Here is a 17761-nt window from a genome sequence, read left to right on the forward strand (position 1 = left end):
AAATAGAACGAACCGGTCATTTTCCACTAATGAGTGGCAGTGGTGGGTAATTTCCTCCAACTCCACTAAATTTGATTTCGTGGAGCACCCCCTGAGGTGCTCCACCAAATCCATGGATCTGGAGGTAGATCTACCATTTTCGTGTTGCAGATCTGTGGTGGAGTTGCTGGATCTAAAACCGTTTGGCTGAAAAAATCTAGAGCAGAACTATTTTTGAGGATCTGGAGCTGCGTGGAGCTCTACCAAACAGGCCATTAATAGAAATTCTCTATAGCAAATTACTGCAGTACGTAAATTTGAGGAAATAACAAAAAGAAAAAATATCCTAGGGTTAATCTATATTCTTCTAGGTGAACGAGAAAATACAAATTAAAAGCCTTAGGTCAATTTTAGTTTGGAGTAAACAAATAAGTCCGCACGCAAGCATACCAGCAACCTCTGAATCTGGACTCAACTTCTGCCTAAGCTGATGAGGTCTTGGATAAGAATACAAACGGTTTCACCTTCACACTCCAGGTTTCTAAATCTCCAAGTTCTCCCATTGTACCGCCACCAGCGACAACTCTGGATTCACCACCAAAGACATTGCCAGTTGTTGGAGCCCAAAAGTGGTAGCAATGCCGACCAGGCTGAATCCGCCGGTCAGACCGATTTCTCTGAGCGGTCTGGCCGCTGTAGCCGGTCTAGCACGAGCCAGTCGGTCCGACCGGTTGCCCCGACCGGTCAGACCGGTCAGCCTGAGTCCGAGGAAAAATTAGGAGTCCTACTCGAATCAGAGTCGAAATGGGATTTCCTTGTGGGAAAAGACCTCCCACCCTATAAATATAGAGGGCCCTGACCGATTGAGGGCTAACACCCAATCGTCAAACAAATCTTTTTACCTTTTATCTCCAAACCCTAGCTTTTCCAACCCCCTTGCTTTCCTCCTTCGTCTCGATGGCGGTTAAGGAAGCTCTGAGTGGCCTGATTGATCTCAGAGCAATCCTAGGCGCGCCATCTCCAATGGGATCCCTCCCGAGGTGGTGATTCTAGGCTTTCGCGGCGTCCCTACGATAGACCGATCTGATCGGCCTGCCTGACCGGCCAGGGGCAAAGGCTCCGACGAGGTGATCTTTGGTGCACGCGCGAACTAGCGCATTCGTGTATTGACTTGAAAAGGCGTCAACACATTTTGGTGACTCTGCTGGGGACAAGAAAGATCTGGTTCTATAACCATTTCGGAAAACCCTAGCAAGATAGGATCTACTATGGACATCGACAAAGACAACATCATCATGGCTTCCGTGGAAGATCTCAGTGAGAAGGAGGAACGAAATCTTGCGGCGCTCCAGGAATACATCAAGATGCAATATCTCGTGGGCATTAAGAAAGATCGCAAGGGCAAGACAACGAGGGTGCAAGAGTTCAAGTTGCCCGCGATCAAGATGAAAGACAGCATGGTCGAAGAAGTACACAATGTAAGTAATCTCCCATCCGACCAAGCCACCATTAATGATGAGCTCCGTAAAAGTTCTGCTGATCAAAATAGGATCACTAATACATTAATAGCTTGGATAGATCAACTTGTAGGAAATAAATCCGTTTCTTATAATAAAAATGATTTTTCACAAGTTGACTCGCGTGGGGCTGCACAAACTAGTTCATCGGCAAATATGGGAGCCATCCCTGAAAACCCTGCATACGGCATGCCGTTGAGCTTCTATTCAGGGCAAATGCCGCCTCGGACCCAGCCGCAACAGCTGAGCACGGCCGGAGCAGTCAGACTGGTCCAGGCGACCGGTCAGGCTTTTCAGGTTGAGCTAACCGTCGTCCCCCAAAACGCTAGTGCCGATCGCTGTTGTGCCCAGCTCGATCGCTTCTGACCGTGTTGGTGAGCTTGGGGTTAACCCATCCTCGTTTAGCATGATAGCATACATGTCGCCTCCAATACCCAACAACGTTGTTGCATCTAGAGGGGTTTCAAATGATGTGTTTTCTGATTTACACCGCATTTAGAATGGCAACCCACCCCATGCAAGTACCGTGAACCCATTGGCCCAAGAACACTCAGAGTTGCCCTCCCTTCATGAAATTAGAAAATTCAGAGAGGAGGTGTTGGCTTTGATGCAGAGTGAATACGACATAGATACTGGAAGGTCGAAATTATATCAAAAGTTGTACCAAGCTGATTTTGACTATGTTCCCTACCCTATCGGTTGGCGCATGCCTGATTTTGTTAAATTCAGTGGTGAAGATAACCAGACCACTTGGGAACATATTAGTCAATATTTGGCTCAACTAGGCGAAGCAGGTTATTATAATGCTTTGCATGTTTGCTTATTCTCTTTGTCATTAACTGGAACCATTTTCGCTTGGTATTCATCCTTAGCTCCCGGCTCTATTGATTTGTGGAACAATTAGAGTAGAAATTTCATGATCATTTTTATACTGGGAACTTCTAATTAAAACTGGCAGATTTAACATCGGTTAGGCAAAGCAAGGAAGAATCTGTCTTTGATTATATAAGACAGTTCAAAGAAACTAAAAATCCTCTATTAAGGATCGGTTAGAAGGTTTTGAACTTCACACCATTGCACAAGTCCTTATGAAGGCTTCGATAATGGAACTTAGAATTGCCAAGGAAAAGGATAGCTTCAAGTCTCGTTGGTCTAATATGCATGCCATTGAATATGACTCTAATAATTCGAACAACGATGACAATGAAGTTTATATTACTGAATTTGTGTGGCCTTCCAAAGCTAAATCTTACTCTTGCGCATCTCTTAAGCCGGCCAAAAGAGTTGGCAAGAAGAGGTAAAATTTACTTTCGATGTTTCTAAGTGCGATCGTATTTTTGATGAGTTGCTTAAACTGGGACATCTGAAAATATCTCACACCATGCCTCCACTTGAAGAATTGAAAAGGAAAGCATATTGCAAGTTTCATAATTCTTTTTCTCATGCTACTAACGATTGCAATGTGTTCCGTCGATAGGTTCAGTCGGCTATAAATGAAGGCCGATTGACGTTCCATGAAATGCAAGTGGACAAAAATCCATTCCTGCCAACACCATGGACATTCAGCAGCCCAAGGTGTTGGTTCGGCCACATCAAGTCGAAGCAACTAAGGGCAAAAATATGGTAATCGGGGAAGAGAAGTCCGATTTGAGAGGCAAGGAGTTGACAAGGAAAGTTGTGTACGAGAGAACTCCAAATGGCAAAGAGTCATTCAAAATCATTGTAAAAGCCTCTAGACATGGGGGCAAGCAGCGCACGCAACATCTGGTCAAAAGCCGCTCGAGCCTGCTGATCAGGCTAGACCGGTCAGACTGGTGCAGGAGACCGGTCAAACCGGTTTGACCCAGGGCCGCCCCCGAATGTTGAAACCCAAGCGTCCGGAGATCGGGACTTGGAAGCTCAACATGGCAAAAGATCAAGGGAGCAGCCCTAGGGAGAAAGTTACCTTTGATATGCTTTTGAACAAGTATACCAAAGAAAAGGCCGTTACAAGTGATCGGCCGGTAAAAAATAGAGTGAGGTCACCTACTCATCAAGGAGAACAAGGCTCGCCACCGAGAGCGGCTGTTAGGCCGAGAGGTGATCAAGTTCAACCAAGGCGGTACCCCTCCACATCTTGGGCTCCTCGGACGTTGAATCCTCCATGTCCGGTGTGGGATGATAATGGGGTAATGTGGGTGCCCTATCAATCCGTGCAGCAGCCATCTTTCCATCCTGGATGGGGAGGCTCCAGAAAGTTGGTTTTTGACAGGATCTCGCACCCCATGCATGGCTGATGGACACCTCACTCATCTAGTCAGGATCAGCAGACCCAACCTGTTAGACTGGCCTACCCTGACCGGTCAGACCGGTCTACCCTGACTGGTTAGACCGGTCTGTTCAGGCACCTCGCGTTTCCCCTCCAAGGCAGGTGTATCATCCTAAACGAAAGGAGGAGGAAATCCAGAAGATAGAAGTAGACCTAGAGAAAAACAGAGAGGAAGCTACTATCCAGATTGGGTCTATGAAAATTCCCGTCGAAGTTAATAAGGAAAGACCGGTTGGTGCAAGCGATCTGGTCACGTCTCCTGTTCATAAAGTACCCTCTGCCAATGATCATGAAGCTAGCAGCAGTGGGTCGAGTTCTAAATATTTCCTACCAAGGTGGTGCCCTCTCGGGTTGACTCGCACACAAAGTAGGAAATTGCAGAGGCTAAGGTTGCAAGAGAAAAGGGAACAGGAGCTAGAGAGACAGAGGGATGAGGCGTTCAAAACATATAGGCCCATAGCGCCTCAGAAGAAGGAGTGGACAGCAAAGGCCGATGCCCTGGCTCCACCGGTCAGACCGGTAGAGGAACCGGTTAGACTGGTTGAGGCGTCTGGATCAGTGCCTGAACCGGTCAGACCGGTCCAGGCACCGGTCAAACTGGCCCTGTCAGAGACTTCACCTGAGTTCACTCTTTCTGATCTTATGGCTTGTGACAACGAGTTGACATCAGTCCGTGAGACAAAGGACGATGAACAACTTGTCGATTACAGTGCTTCGTCTGAGAGCATGACATTGGATATAAATGTGGTTCATATGTCGATGGATGGTTATGCACTCTTAGAGAAAGATTTGGCTCACCTTGACTTTGGGCCTAAGGCAGCGGTGTTCCAGAAGTCTAAAGCCACTAAAAATCATCTAAAGGCGCTATACGTGCGAGGTCATATCAATGGGAAGCCAATTTCTCGAATGTTGGTTGATGGAGGGGCAATTGTCAACTTGATACCCAATTCTTTGTTCAAGAAATTGGGAGGTTCAGATGAGGAGCTGATTAACACCAATATGACCGTCAGCGGTATGGGAGGAGGAGAGCCTATGGGAGCTAAAGGCGTAGTCTCTATGGAGCTCACCATTGGGAGCAAGACATTGGCTACCGCTTTCTTTGTCGCCGAGACCCAATGTAAAGCTTAATTTTGGGTCATGATTGGATTCATGCGAATCAGTGTATTCCTTCTACGTTGCATCAATACTTGATTCAGTGGATTAGTGATGAAGTAGAGATTGTGCAAGGTGATACGTCGGCTTGTATTGCTGTAGCCGATAGTTCTACCATGAGTGCTCACGACAATGTTAAGTGGTTATCTGACATAGATCTTTTTGATTGTGAGTACATTAGTTGCACAAAGGATGGCTTTGTTGCTGCTGTATTAAAACTGATTGATGATCGGCTAGCCTATCGCATATAATGTAATGGATGTAAATCTAGAATGGTTGCAGCAGAGGCTAGAATTCTTAAACACTATCAGGTGCAGAAGAATGATGTGTGTGAAGCCATTGAGGACCTTGATGATGTAAGTAAGTTAGGACAGGGTTTTGTGTTGGCCGATCCTTTAGAGGAAGTGGATATTGGTGATGGTACTGTACCAAGGCCGACGTTTGTAAACAAAAATCTTGAGCCTACTTTTTAGGCTGATTTAATAAAATTATTAAAAGAGTATGTTGATTATTTTGCATGGAATTATACTGAAATGTCTGGTTTAAGCCGCAAGCTAGTTGAGCATCACGTACCTATCAAACCTAGTTTCAGGCCTCATAAATAACCTGCCAGGCATTTTAATCCTATTATTTATGACCGAGTGAAAGAAGAAATCAATCGGTTGCTTGATGCTGATTGGGTTTCTAATATTGTACCTATTGAGAAGAAAGGTACAGGCAAGCTTCGAGTATGCATTGATTTTAGAGATCTTAATAGAGCTTCGTCTAAAGATGAATATCCTATGCCTATGGCCGATGTACTCATTAATGCTACATCTGGTTATAGAATGATTAGCTTTCTTGATGGCAATGCTGGATACAATCAAATCTTTGTGGCCGAAGAGGATATATCCAAAACGGTCTTTGTGTGTCCAGGTTTTGTCGGTTTGTTTGAATGGGTTGTTATGACATTTGGCTTGAAGAATGCTGGGTCGGGCGGGGGGTCGGGCCCCTCTGCTGGGTTTGTGTCGATTTTCATGACCTCGGGGTCAGGGGGATCTGCCTCTGGGTCCAGGACGGGTGGCGAGTTGCCGACCCTTCTGAGGTCGGCGATAGAGTCTTGGATAGGTGGCGCGTTGCCGACCTCTCCCAGGTCGGTGCCCGAGTCCGGGACAGGTGGCGCGTCGCCGACCCCTCCCGGCTCTTTGTACCAGATCGAGGGCTTGTATTGGTCACTTACGAAGACGCCATCGGGGACGACCTTTCAGCCGGACGCCACCTTCGCCAGCTCGTCAGCTGCCTCGTTGAAACGTCTTACGATGTGGTTGAGTTCCAGTCCGTCAAACTCGTCTTCAAGGTTGCGGACCTCGTTGTAGTACGCCGCCATCTTGGGGTCGTGGCAGCTCCACTCCTTCATGACTTTTTTGACGACTAACTGGGAGTCACCGCGGATGCTGAGTCGCCGGATGCCCAGTTCGATGGCGATGCGAAGCTCATTGAGGAGGGCCTCGTACTCTGCGACATTGTTAGACGCGGGAAAGTGGAGGCGGATCATGTACCTCATGTGCACGTTGAGGGGAGAGACGAAGACCAGACCTGCTCCGGCGCGAGCCTTCATCAGCGACCCGTCGAGGTACATCGTCCAGTACTCCTGCTTCTCCGGTGCTGATGGCGTCTGGATCTCCGTCCACTCTGCGACAAAGTCGGCAAGTACCTAGGACTTGATGGCTGTACGGGGGGCATAGGTGATGCCTTGGTCCATGAGCTTGAGTGCCCACTTCGCGATCCGCCCTGTGACGTCCTGATTCCGGATCACCTCTCCGAGAGGGAACGACAAGATGACTGTCACTAGGTGGGAGGTGAAGTAGTGGCGCAACTTCCTCTTCGTGATAAGGACAACGTAGATGAGCTTATGGATCTGCGGGTAGCAGGCCTTGGACTCGGACAAGACCTCGTTGACGAAGTACACCGGGCACTGCACCTTGAGGGCGTGTCCCTCCTCTACTCGCTCCACCACCAGAGCCGCGCTAACCACCTAGGTGGTCGCTGCGATGTAGAGTAGGAGCAGCTCCCCGTCAGTTGGCGGGACCAGGATCGGGGCCTTCGTCAGGAGGTTCTTGAGCCGGTCAAGCGCCTCTTGGGCCTCGGTGGTCCACACAAAGCGGTCAGTCTTCTTCAAGAGTCGATAGAGGGGGAGCCCCCATTCGCCGAGGCGCGAGATGAAGCGGCTCAGGGCTGCTAGACATCCCGTGACGCGCTGAACTCCCTTTATGTTTTGGATCGGCCCCATGTCGCTGATGGCCGCTATTTTCTCCAGATTGGCTTCGATGCTGCGCACGGAGACGATGAAACCCAGCAGCATACCCCTTGGGACCCCAAAAACGCATTTTTTAGGGTTGAGCTTGTCTCTCAGCCTTTCAAAGGCTAGTTCGAGGTCGGGGATGAGTTGGTCACCTTTCTTGGACTTGACTAAGGGTTGAGTTTGATGCGCTTGTCTCTCAGCCTTTCGAAGGCTAGTTCGAGGTCGGGGATGAGTTGGTCGTCTTTCTTGGACTTGACTACGATGTCATCTACGTAAGCCTCAACGGTTCGACCGATGAGGTCCCTGAAACACTTAAGCATGCATCGCTGGAATGTAGCCCTCGCGTTTTTGAGGCCGAACGGCATCTTAATGTAGCAATAGGGGCCGAAAGGGGTGATGAAAGAGGTCGCGAGCTGGTCGGACTCTTTCATCACGATTTGATGGTAGCCGGAATACGCGTCAAGGAAGCTAAGGGTTTCGCACCCTACGCTTGAGTCGACTATCTGATCTATGCGTGGCAAAGGAAACGGATCCTTTGGACACGCCTTGTTGAGACCTGTATAATCAACACACATCCTCCATTTCCCATTCTTCTTTCGTACAAGAACAGGATTAGCTAACCACTCGGGGTGGTACACTTCCTTGATGAATCTGGTCGCCAAAAGCTTCTGGAGCTCCTCGCCGATGGCCTTGCGTCTCTCCTCATCGAAGCGGTACAAGCCTTGTTTCACCGGTTTGGAGCCGGCCTTAATGTTCAAGGAGTGTTCAGCGACTTCCCTCGGGATGCCTGGCATGTCCGAGGGTTTCCATGTGAAGACGTCGCTGTTCGCACGGAGGAAGTCGACGAGCGCGCTTTCCTATTTGGGAGATAGGGTAGCGCCTATCTGCACGGTCCTGCTGTCGGAACTGCTGGGGTCGAGGGGGACCTCCTTGATGCCTTCGGTGGCCTCGAAGGAGGTGGCGGACTGCTTGGAGTTGGGCGGGTCCTCGACGCTCTCCGCGAGCCGGACCGCTGGGTCCTCCGTGCAGGTGATGCCTTCAGCGTACTCGTAGCACTCTACGTCGCACTCATATGCCTTCTGAAAAGACGTGCCGACGGTGATGACCCCGTTGGGCCCCAGCAGCTTGAGCTTGAGGTAGGTGTAGTTGGGGATGGCCATGAACTTGGCGTAACATGGCCGCCCCAAGATGGCATGGTAGGTCCCACGGAAGCCCACCACTTCGAAGGTGAGGATCTCCTTCCTGTAGTTGGAAGGAGTCCCAAAAGTGATGGGCAGGTCGATTTGCCCGAGAGGCATCGCCCGTTTCCCCGACACGATGCCGTGGAACGGCGCCTCGCTAGGGCGGAGGCGGGAGCGGTCGATTCCCATGGCGTCGAGAGTCTCGGCATAGAGGATGTTGAGGCTGTTGCCTCCGTCCATGAGCACCTTGGTGAGGCGTGTTGTGCCGACGATGGGGTCGATGACGAGCGGGTAGTGTCCTAGCTGCAGGACACGCCCCGGGTGGTCAGACCGGTCAAAGGTGATGGCGGATCCCGACCAGTCGAGGAAAGTCGGTGTAGCGGGTTCGGCCGCGTAGACCTCGCGGCATTCCAGCTTCCGGCGACGCCTGGAGTCGTAAGCCGCTGGTCCGCCGAAGATCATGAAGCAGCCGTCCACGTTGGGGAAGCCATCTTCCTTCTCCTCGCCATCCTTCTTCTCCTCCTCGAGCTTCCACCTCCGGTCACCTTTCACTGGGTTGCCTACAAAATACCTCTTCATGAGGTTGCAGTCCTTGTAGGCGTGTTTAGTGAGGAACTCGTGGTTCGAGCACAGTCCCTCGAGCAGCTTGTCGAAGAAGCCGGGGGTTCCCTCAAGGGGTGGCTGTCCCCGCTTGCGCTCAGCAATGGCCACGAGGGGAGCCTCACGCCGCTGCTTGTTCTTCTTCTTTTGCTAGCGGTTGGAGGTGCCTTCATCGGCGTCCTCCTCCCGCTTCGCCTTGCCTTTGGAACGATCAAAGATCGCCCTGATGGCCTCTTCGCCCGAGGCGAAGCTGGTGGCGATGTTGAGGAGCTCCTCCGTAGTCCGCGGGCCCCTGCGTCCCAGCTCGTGGACCAGGGGCCAGCAGGAAGTTCCTGCCAAGAAAGCTCCGATGACGTCGGCATCCGTGACGTTGGAAAGCTCGGTGCGCTTCCTGGAGAAACGCCGGATGTAATCTCGGAGGGACTCGTCCGACCCCTGGCTGCAGCTCCGGAGGTCCCAGGAATTACAAGGCCGCATGTACGTGCCCTGGAAGTTCCCCATGAAGATCTCCTTCAGGTCGTTCCAGTTACAGATCCGACTTGGGGATGTGTTCCAGTCAGGCTCATGCCGAGTCGGCTAGAAACAGAGGGAGATTACGTATGATGAACAGGTCATCATCCGCTCCACCGGCCTGACATGCAAGTTGGTAGTCGCTAAGCCAAAGTCCGAGGTTCGTCTCTTTGGAGTACTTGGCCACATTCGTGGGCTGCCTGAAGCGTGCCGGGAATGGCACGTTCAGGATGTGTGTGGAGAAGGCCCTGGGCCCTGCTGGGTCAGAGCTCGGTCTGCGATCTTCTTCACTGTCGTAGCGGCCATTGCGGTGGACGTGATAGCCGCGGTCCACCCCATCCTCTCTGTCCGCGCGGGAGCGCCTCTGCGCGTCTAAAGTGTCGCGGGCGTCGCGAATGGGACCGACGCGCCGGTGGACGGACTGAGCTCCGCCTCCTGCGGGCGGCGGTGTCCGTCAAGCGGGCGCGGCCCAGTTCACCCCAGGGGTGGGTTGATGGACAGACTCCTCACGCCTCTCGGGAGGCGTAGTGGGTGCTACCCTGCTGGCGCTGTGCCCGCGTCGCCGGGACGCGGAGCTCTCCGACTGCTGGACGTCGGCGCACTCGAGCAGGTTGCGCACCTCTTGGTGTGCCTGACGCTCCTCGGGCATCGCCGGCTCGGGGAGTCATCGAAGCAGGGCCGCCGCTACGGTGATGTTCTGGCTGGCGCGGACAAATAGCTGAGGGCGATCTTCATCTGCGCAAATGCGTTGCTGGACATTGCGCGCCCGTTGTCGTGCCCCACCTTTGTTGCAGGGGCGCTCGACTTCCTGGTGGGGCGCCGCGCGCGCCTCCGGCAGTCGTGGCTGCGCCGGGACCCTGGCAAGGCCCCCAGTCGTAGCTGCGGCGCGTGGTGGGGGAGTGCGCTGCCTCCCTGCGGTGCCATCATCGTTGGACCCCTCAGAGTGCTATCGGCCATGAAGCACTCGCGCGAGGGGTGGTGGCTCCCGTTGTTGGAGCCAGCATCGGAGGCTGTCCTCGCCACGCCCACGAGCTCGTTGCTCATGGGTGGCACGGTCATGGACCGCGTCAGGAGGCGACTGCAGGTCACCACGGCATTGCGCAGCCCGAAGGGCCACTCCTCCGAAGGGGGCCCCGTTGCACGCACCCGGCCGCTCACCACTATCCCGGCGGCGGAGCCGGGGATGTTGGGGCAAGCGGGCAGGACAAGGAGAGGGATCAGCTCGATTCCGTCCCCCGTGGCGAGGAAATCCAAGCTACCGAAGCGGACGAGGAAGCCGGGAGCAAAGCTGGCATCGCGGCTGGCCATCTGAAGCCGGTGATGTACGCGCAAAGGTCCCCTACCTGGCGCGCCAACTGTCGTTGTCGAGATTAGCGGATCAAGACTACGGCTAGTGAATTTCTTTTATGCGCGTAAGGCTTCGGATGGTGGCGTGAGAGGACACGGGGTTAGACTGGTTCGGGCAAGGAATAGCCCTACGTCCAGTATGAGGAGCTGCTCGTGTTACTCATGGAAGGTCTGTAGTAGGGGGTACAAACGGGTGAGAGAGGGAGCTGGTCCCAAGTCTCTTGGGTGTGCACAGATGCTCGTTAGAAGAGTGTGTGGGTTCTGTTGGCTTGAGAGTCCCTTTGTCTCAGGACCCCTGGTTCTCCTTTCGTAGCGCAAGGAGGGTACCGAGGTTACAGGTGAGCCGGGTGTGTGGAGAAGTAAAAGAGATAAACTAAGTAAAGTAAAATACAGGGAAAAGGACCGAGTCCCCGTGCCGCCACCTTCCGCCCGGCCTTTGTCTCCCGTCGGCGTGGCCGCCGGAGGAGGACGGCTGTCATCGGATCTTGTCGAAGATCCTCCGGGCGACCATCATGGCCAGGCATGATGATGGTGTTCGGCCATGGCAACTGTGCTTGTCGTGGGGATGGCCGTCTTCTATAGCCCTGCATGTTGACTGGGAGGCGCGGCCAATACGTCCCTGTCGACGGACCGTCCGTGAAACCGGGCGGCGCTCCCTCCTGTGCTGGGGGCGCGGGGAATGAGTGACCTATGACGGACAGGAGAGACGGTGAACTGGGCGGTGCCGCTGTAGACTGTGCGGTCGTGCCTACAGTGTACCGCCCGGGTACTTGTGGCAGGTCACGTCGAGTAGCGCTGGTGCCTTTCTGCGCGCCAAGGCCGCGGCGCATTTATGGCGAGATCGGTGGGGGCCCACGCGATCCGCCCCCTCGTCTGCCGGCCTGCGCCCGAGGCGGACCCTTGTCTTGTGGGCCCGGATGAGTCCGACCCCCTACGCCTGGGGTCGGACGAGGTGGAGCCGTGCGGCGAGGGGTCGGGTGCATCCGACCCTGGGACCGTGGGTCGGGCGAGGCAGAGTTTCGCCAGCGAGGGGTCGGGCGTGTCCGACCCTGGGCCTTGGGTCGGGCGAGGCGGAGAGGGTTGCTCCTTGCCCGTGCCGGGTCGGCGGAGATCGCTATTATCGTAGGTGGGCCCGGGCCTTTATGATTGCTGTTTTAAGGGGCATAAGGACGTCATTAATATTTCCCCCCAACAACGTCGCAAGGTAAGGATTCGTATCCCATCTATTGGCGACGCGATGATGGTTGTAAGGAAATAATTAGAGGTCACATCCTGGACAATCAGTGGGTCGTCCCATACAACCCATGTCTGCTGTGTACTTTCAATTGCCACATCAATGTTGAGGCATGTAGTAGCATTAAATCCATGAAATACCTATTCAAATACATATACAAGGGCCATGACAGAGCGTCTGTGGCTGTTAGGGAGGCTGGAAAAAAAGATGACAAGGGGAACGTTGATGAGATCACGCAGTACAGAGAGGCCCGGTGGGTGACACCTCCAGAAGTGATGTGGAGGATATATAGCTTGGACTTGAGCAAGAACCATCCACCAGTGCAGCAGTTGCAGCTTCATCTTCCCGACATGCATATGGTTACATATCATAAACGGGACAAGATCGAACAGGTTGTCAAGCATCCAGGTGCCGACGAGTCAATGCTAACAGCGTACTTTGACTACAACAAGCTTCATGAGGAAGCTCGAGGAATCTTGTACCATGACTTTCCGGAGCATTATACTTGGGAGTCTAATGGTAAATTTTGGAAACCAAGGAAAAATGTCGTATACCAAGTTGGGATACTCGTATTGGCTCATCCGGCTGAGGGGGAACGCTACTTTCTTTGGGTTCTCCTAAACCATGTTGCTGGGGCTACTTCATACAGGGACCTAAGGACTGTTGACGGTGTGCTCCTGCCCTCATTCTGTGAAGCTGCGGAGAGGCGAGGCCTAATCGAAGAAGATAATATACTTGATGAGTGTCTTACTGAAAACAGTTTGTTCTATATGCCATCCTCATTGCGTAGGTTATTCGCGACAATATTGGTATTCTGCGAGCCAAATGATGTGTTTGGGTTGTGGACAAAACACCTTGACGCAATGTCAGAAGACTAACAGGCGCAACAATCCAAACCCGAGTCTGGTGGAACAGATGGTTTTGATTGACATTAGGAATATGTTGCAATCTATGGGGAAGGACATAAGATCATTCCCTCTTCCAGGAATTGACGACGCATATGACGATGCTAGCGGTATCCCTCGTGAGATATTTGAGGAGGCAAGCATTGATCAGAATTCGGAAGATGTGGGACTATCTGATTCCCTAAACGAGGAGCGGAGGGCTGCCTATGAAGAGATAATGTCCAAAGTGGACACCAAACAAGGCGGTTTGTTCTTTGTAGATGGACCTGGCGGCACAGGAAAGACATTTTTGTACAAGGCACTTCTCGGAACCCTTCGCAATCAGAACAAGTTTGCCATTGCTACAGCTCCATCTAGTGCCGCAGCGTCTATAATGCCTGGTGGGAGGACGGCCCACTCACGTTTCAAGATACACCTTACTCTTGAGGATGGTGGTTGTTGTAGTTTTACCAAATAGAGTGGTACTAAAAAGCTATTGCAGCAAGCATCTCTCATCATTTGGGATGAGGCGTCTATGGCAAAGAGGCAAGCTATAGAAGCCCTAGACAACAGCCTACGTGATATAATGGGCCGACAGGATCTGCTGTTCGGTGGGAACACTGCTGTCTTAGGAGGGGAATTCAGACAGGTTCTCCCTGTTGTACGGAAATGATCTAGGGCCCAGATAGTCGATGCTTCTCTACGGAGGTCGTATCTTTGGGAATCCATGCACCACCTTAAGCTCGTGCGCAACATGAGGGCGCAGAGTGACCCGTGGTTTGTAGAATATCTACTGCGCATTGGTGGTGACACGGAGGAGGTTAACGGAGATGGTGATGTATGTCTTCCTGACGGTATATGTGTCCCGTACTCTGGGGATTCTGAGAAAGATCTTGACAGGTTGATTGAATGCATCTTTCCAAACCTCAATGCAAACATGACAAACAAGGACTACATCACCTCCAGAGTGATTCTATCCACACGTAATGATTGGGTGGACAATATTAATATGAAGATGATCGACATGTTCCAGGGTGGGGAGATGGTGTACCATAGTTTCGACTCCGCGATTGATGATCCGTATAACTACTATCCGTCGGAGTTCCTTAACACATTGACTCCCAACGGGCTTCCTCCACATTTGCTAAAGTTCAAGATCGGCTGCCCGGTCATATTGCTTAGGAATATTGACCCTGCGAATGGACTGTGCAATGGTACAAGGCTGGTGGTTCGAGGCTTCCAAAGAAATTCAATTGATGCTGAAATTGTGCTGGGACAGCATGCCGGAAAGAGGGTTTTCCTTCCTCGAATACCGTTGTGCCCCTCTGATGATGAGATGTTCCCATTCCAATTTAAGAGGAAGTAGTTCCCTATTAGGCTCAGTTTCGCCATGACGGTCAACAAGTCACAGGGCCAAACTATACCAAATGTGGGTGTGTACCTGCCTGCCCCTGTGTTCTCTCATGGTTAGTTGTATGTTGCTATGTCTAGAGCCACAGCCAGAATGAATATCAAGATCCTCGCCCTCCCGCCTAACGCAGAGGTAGACGAGGAACAAACTAAAAAGAAGGAAAAGAAAAAAGCTTATAAGAAAGTGAATGGCCAGGGTAATCAAAATAACAATGAACAAAAAGGTACATCAGTGAAGAAGAAAATGGTACCAACTGTAGATGGCACGTCTACGAAGAATATTGTATACAAGGAGGTTCTAACACCATTGGCGAGGTAATATAATGGTTATTCGTGCGTGTCTTACATTTTTCATTTATTTTTTAAAAATTACTGAACTCATCAATTCCATGTTTCTTGCTCTTGCTAGGTATTTTTAAATGCTTTGCCGTACCCTGCATGGATAATTTGCATCCACACGAGCTGCTAATTATCAAGTCAAGTGTTTAGGTTGAAGTGATTGCTTAATTTTGTCACATGATGTCACTGCATGGGAAATTCCACCTATACTGAAAAACTGGATTACATTCGAGAAAATGTGAAAAATGATAAAAGTAGAGAATCTTGACTTGCCTTTAATATAGCCATACAATTTTCACATATAAAACTATTAATATAGCCATACAATTTTTCACATATAAAACTTATTTCAAATAACAGGACAGCTGATCAGATTAAAATTCGCCACATATAAAAGCAGCCTTCTCTTACTGGGTCCATGCTCATGCTAAGCCGCCTGAGACTAGATTAGCGACCAGTTGGAATGCTTGATACTTAACTTAGAATATATAACAAGTCCACCTTGTACTTTGTATACCTCATTTGCTTAACAGCATAAATGAGCCAACTTCATCGGGCGTCCGCCATCACCAGGAGACATCAAGGAGCATCCATCCATGCATGCTTGCATCTTGGATGGTGCTATGGACCAGGCATCCTACTTCCGTTAGAATCCCTATCTGCATTTGTGTTGGAACATGGTGCACCAGTTTCTCTTGGTATAGCTCCTCTTCCTTGTCCTTCATTTTGCTTAGAGTAGAAAACCTAATCTTCACAACATTGTCACTTCTGTTACAAGGGAACTAAAAAAACATACATAAGCCAATAATCTTAGCTTGCAATTTCCATTTTTACCCCTTATTTTACCTTGCAGAAAATAGTAATCCAGTAAGATGAGCCACCTCCACTTGTTTCCAAGAACTTTTCAAGCCTGCATAACACTGACAAGTAGAAAAAATGGTGTATCTCAACTTGCATACGAGTCGGCTTAAAGGTATGTTATCAGGACATATGAAAGTCTAATGTACGACACGCACGTGATTAAAAAGAGATTACATAGAAAACATTTATTAACAAATGTAACTAAGAAATCACAATGTCAACAATCCATCGTATAACTAACGGACTCGTATGCTGATTGGTCGTATACATCTTTAGACTTTGGTCCTGGGATGGGTGAGCAGGAGAACATGTAGTCATACAAGTATTCTATATAACAATTTTCACATATTGTTTCACTACTCTTAGCAGCTGCAACAAGATCAGGGATGAAGGATGCCCACCTGGCAGGCCACTCATGTTTTAGGACCTATTACAATGCAAGGATGCCTTGAAAAATTGAGTTATACAGATTGTTTTGGAGAATTGCCGGAATAAAGGTTCTTTTGCTTGTCTTGAGGTGAGCTAAAAGTTTGTGCAACTACCTCCTCATGACTTCAGAAGATGCTAATTATAACCACCCATGTTTTTTTAGTCGCCTCATGTTAATTTGTTACTTTTTTTCAGCATTCTAAGCTTCTCCTAGCATCGTCAGACCCTGAGATAGTTGTAGCAGCTTTGGAAACTCTTGCTGCATTGGTGAAAATAAATCCTTCAAAGTTGCATATGAATGGAAAGCTAATTAGCTGTGGAGCTATAAACACCCATCTTCTATCAACTTGTTAATTTAGGATACTTCCGCCAGGTCGTGCACTTGCAAGGGGTGCAGGGCCAGCGTCAAGAAGTACACCTCGCTCAAGAACGCCTTTGCCATCCTCGCTACGGCGGTCGTGGCCACGTCCATCCTGGCGGCGACCAGGCAGTCGAAGGCTATCTTGCTGGCGGCGTCGGCCGTGCTAGCCACGGTGTCTTATGCGTGTGACATGGTGCTTTCTTTGATAACAACAAACTTCATTAGGAATCATAGGATGTTGTAATGACCGTAGCGGAACTGTATTTAGTAGGTATATGGAAAATGGAGGAAAGGGCTCCTCTTGCCCTTTGCATATTTTTATCTGATAAATGGTTGATCTTTTGGCAATCTAAAGCTTCATGTCAGCAGCAGATGCTACTTCTGCACTTTGTATATTTGTATGTAATATAAATGAGTAGTGATTTGGCAATCTAAATTGAAAAATGTCAGCAGCAAACGATTTGAGGATTAGACGTTAAATCTTCTGTGAAAATGCAGTCATGCAGGAAGGTTCAGAGACATAGGAAACTGCCAGTGCATCGTTAGAGTCAAGGTAGAAATTAATAGAAGAGAGTAATGGAAATATAGGTAATGAAAATGTATTTTGATTTGATTATACAACGCACCATGATTGGGTGCTCGCTATCCTGATCAACGGAACAGTAATATAAGAAAGTGCATGGAGAAATAATATAAGAAAGTGCATGGAGAAAATTTGATAAGTTGCATCATAATTGGAAGGAGGATTACTTGAGGGAATAAAACAAGACTGTTTTGAAAAGATGAAGCGGCGACCGTCGGACAACCTGACGAAGGAAAGAGAAAAGTCAACAGGAAATACCTTGAGAAGGAAAGAGATAGCGGTTGGAGTTTATGCGTGAAGAAAAAGAAGAGCAAGAGAGAAGCAAGCAAGCAATACCTTGAGATTTTGTGGGCATGTTAAAAGAAGGAAAGACTAAAAAATCAACTCCTTGCATACATGCGCGAGATTTTGTGGACATGTTAAAAGAAAGGAAAGATTAAAAAATCAACTCCTTGCATGCATGCGTGAGATTTTGTGGGCATGTTAAAAGAAAGGAAAGATTAAAAAATCAGCTCCTTGCATGCATGCGCCAGATTGGGCCATAACTTAGGGGCGGTCGTGAGCAATCACTCCATTTGCTAGGCCTGGGGAGGAAATTGGAAAAAGAATTGTACTCTATCGTGGATTCCTTCCCTTCCTTTTTCTATCAGCCGCCATAACAAACTCGTTGCCGCCATCGCACACGCACACGCCCGAAACAAACCCGTCGCTTGCCCCGCACCGCCATTGCTCACCCTGCGCCTTCGCTAACCTCCTCGCTGGGTAATTGTTGACCATCAGTACGG

The 17761-nt window shown here is 50.0% G+C and overlaps 1 long non-coding RNA gene across 3 annotated transcripts; it reads left to right on the forward strand.

The window, feature by feature from the left end:
* The first annotated feature begins 12227 nt into the window (after positions 1-12227).
* On the forward strand, positions 12228-16768 carry LOC111257887. Of its 3 annotated transcripts, none has more exons than XR_002678488.1 (3): positions 12228-15715; positions 15973-16120; positions 16228-16768. It is a non-coding gene; the product is annotated as an uncharacterized LOC111257887 (long non-coding RNA). The 3 variants fall into 3 exon arrangements; XR_002678489.1 differs by having other exon boundaries at positions 12228-15440; positions 15596-16120; XR_002678487.1 differs by having other exon boundaries at positions 12228-16120.
* The last annotated feature ends 993 nt before the right edge of the window (positions 16769-17761 follow it).

This window comes from Setaria italica, chromosome VII, assembly GCF_000263155.2.
Source record: "Setaria italica strain Yugu1 chromosome VII, Setaria_italica_v2.0, whole genome shotgun sequence".
Taxonomy (NCBI): Eukaryota; Viridiplantae; Streptophyta; class Magnoliopsida; order Poales; family Poaceae; genus Setaria; species Setaria italica.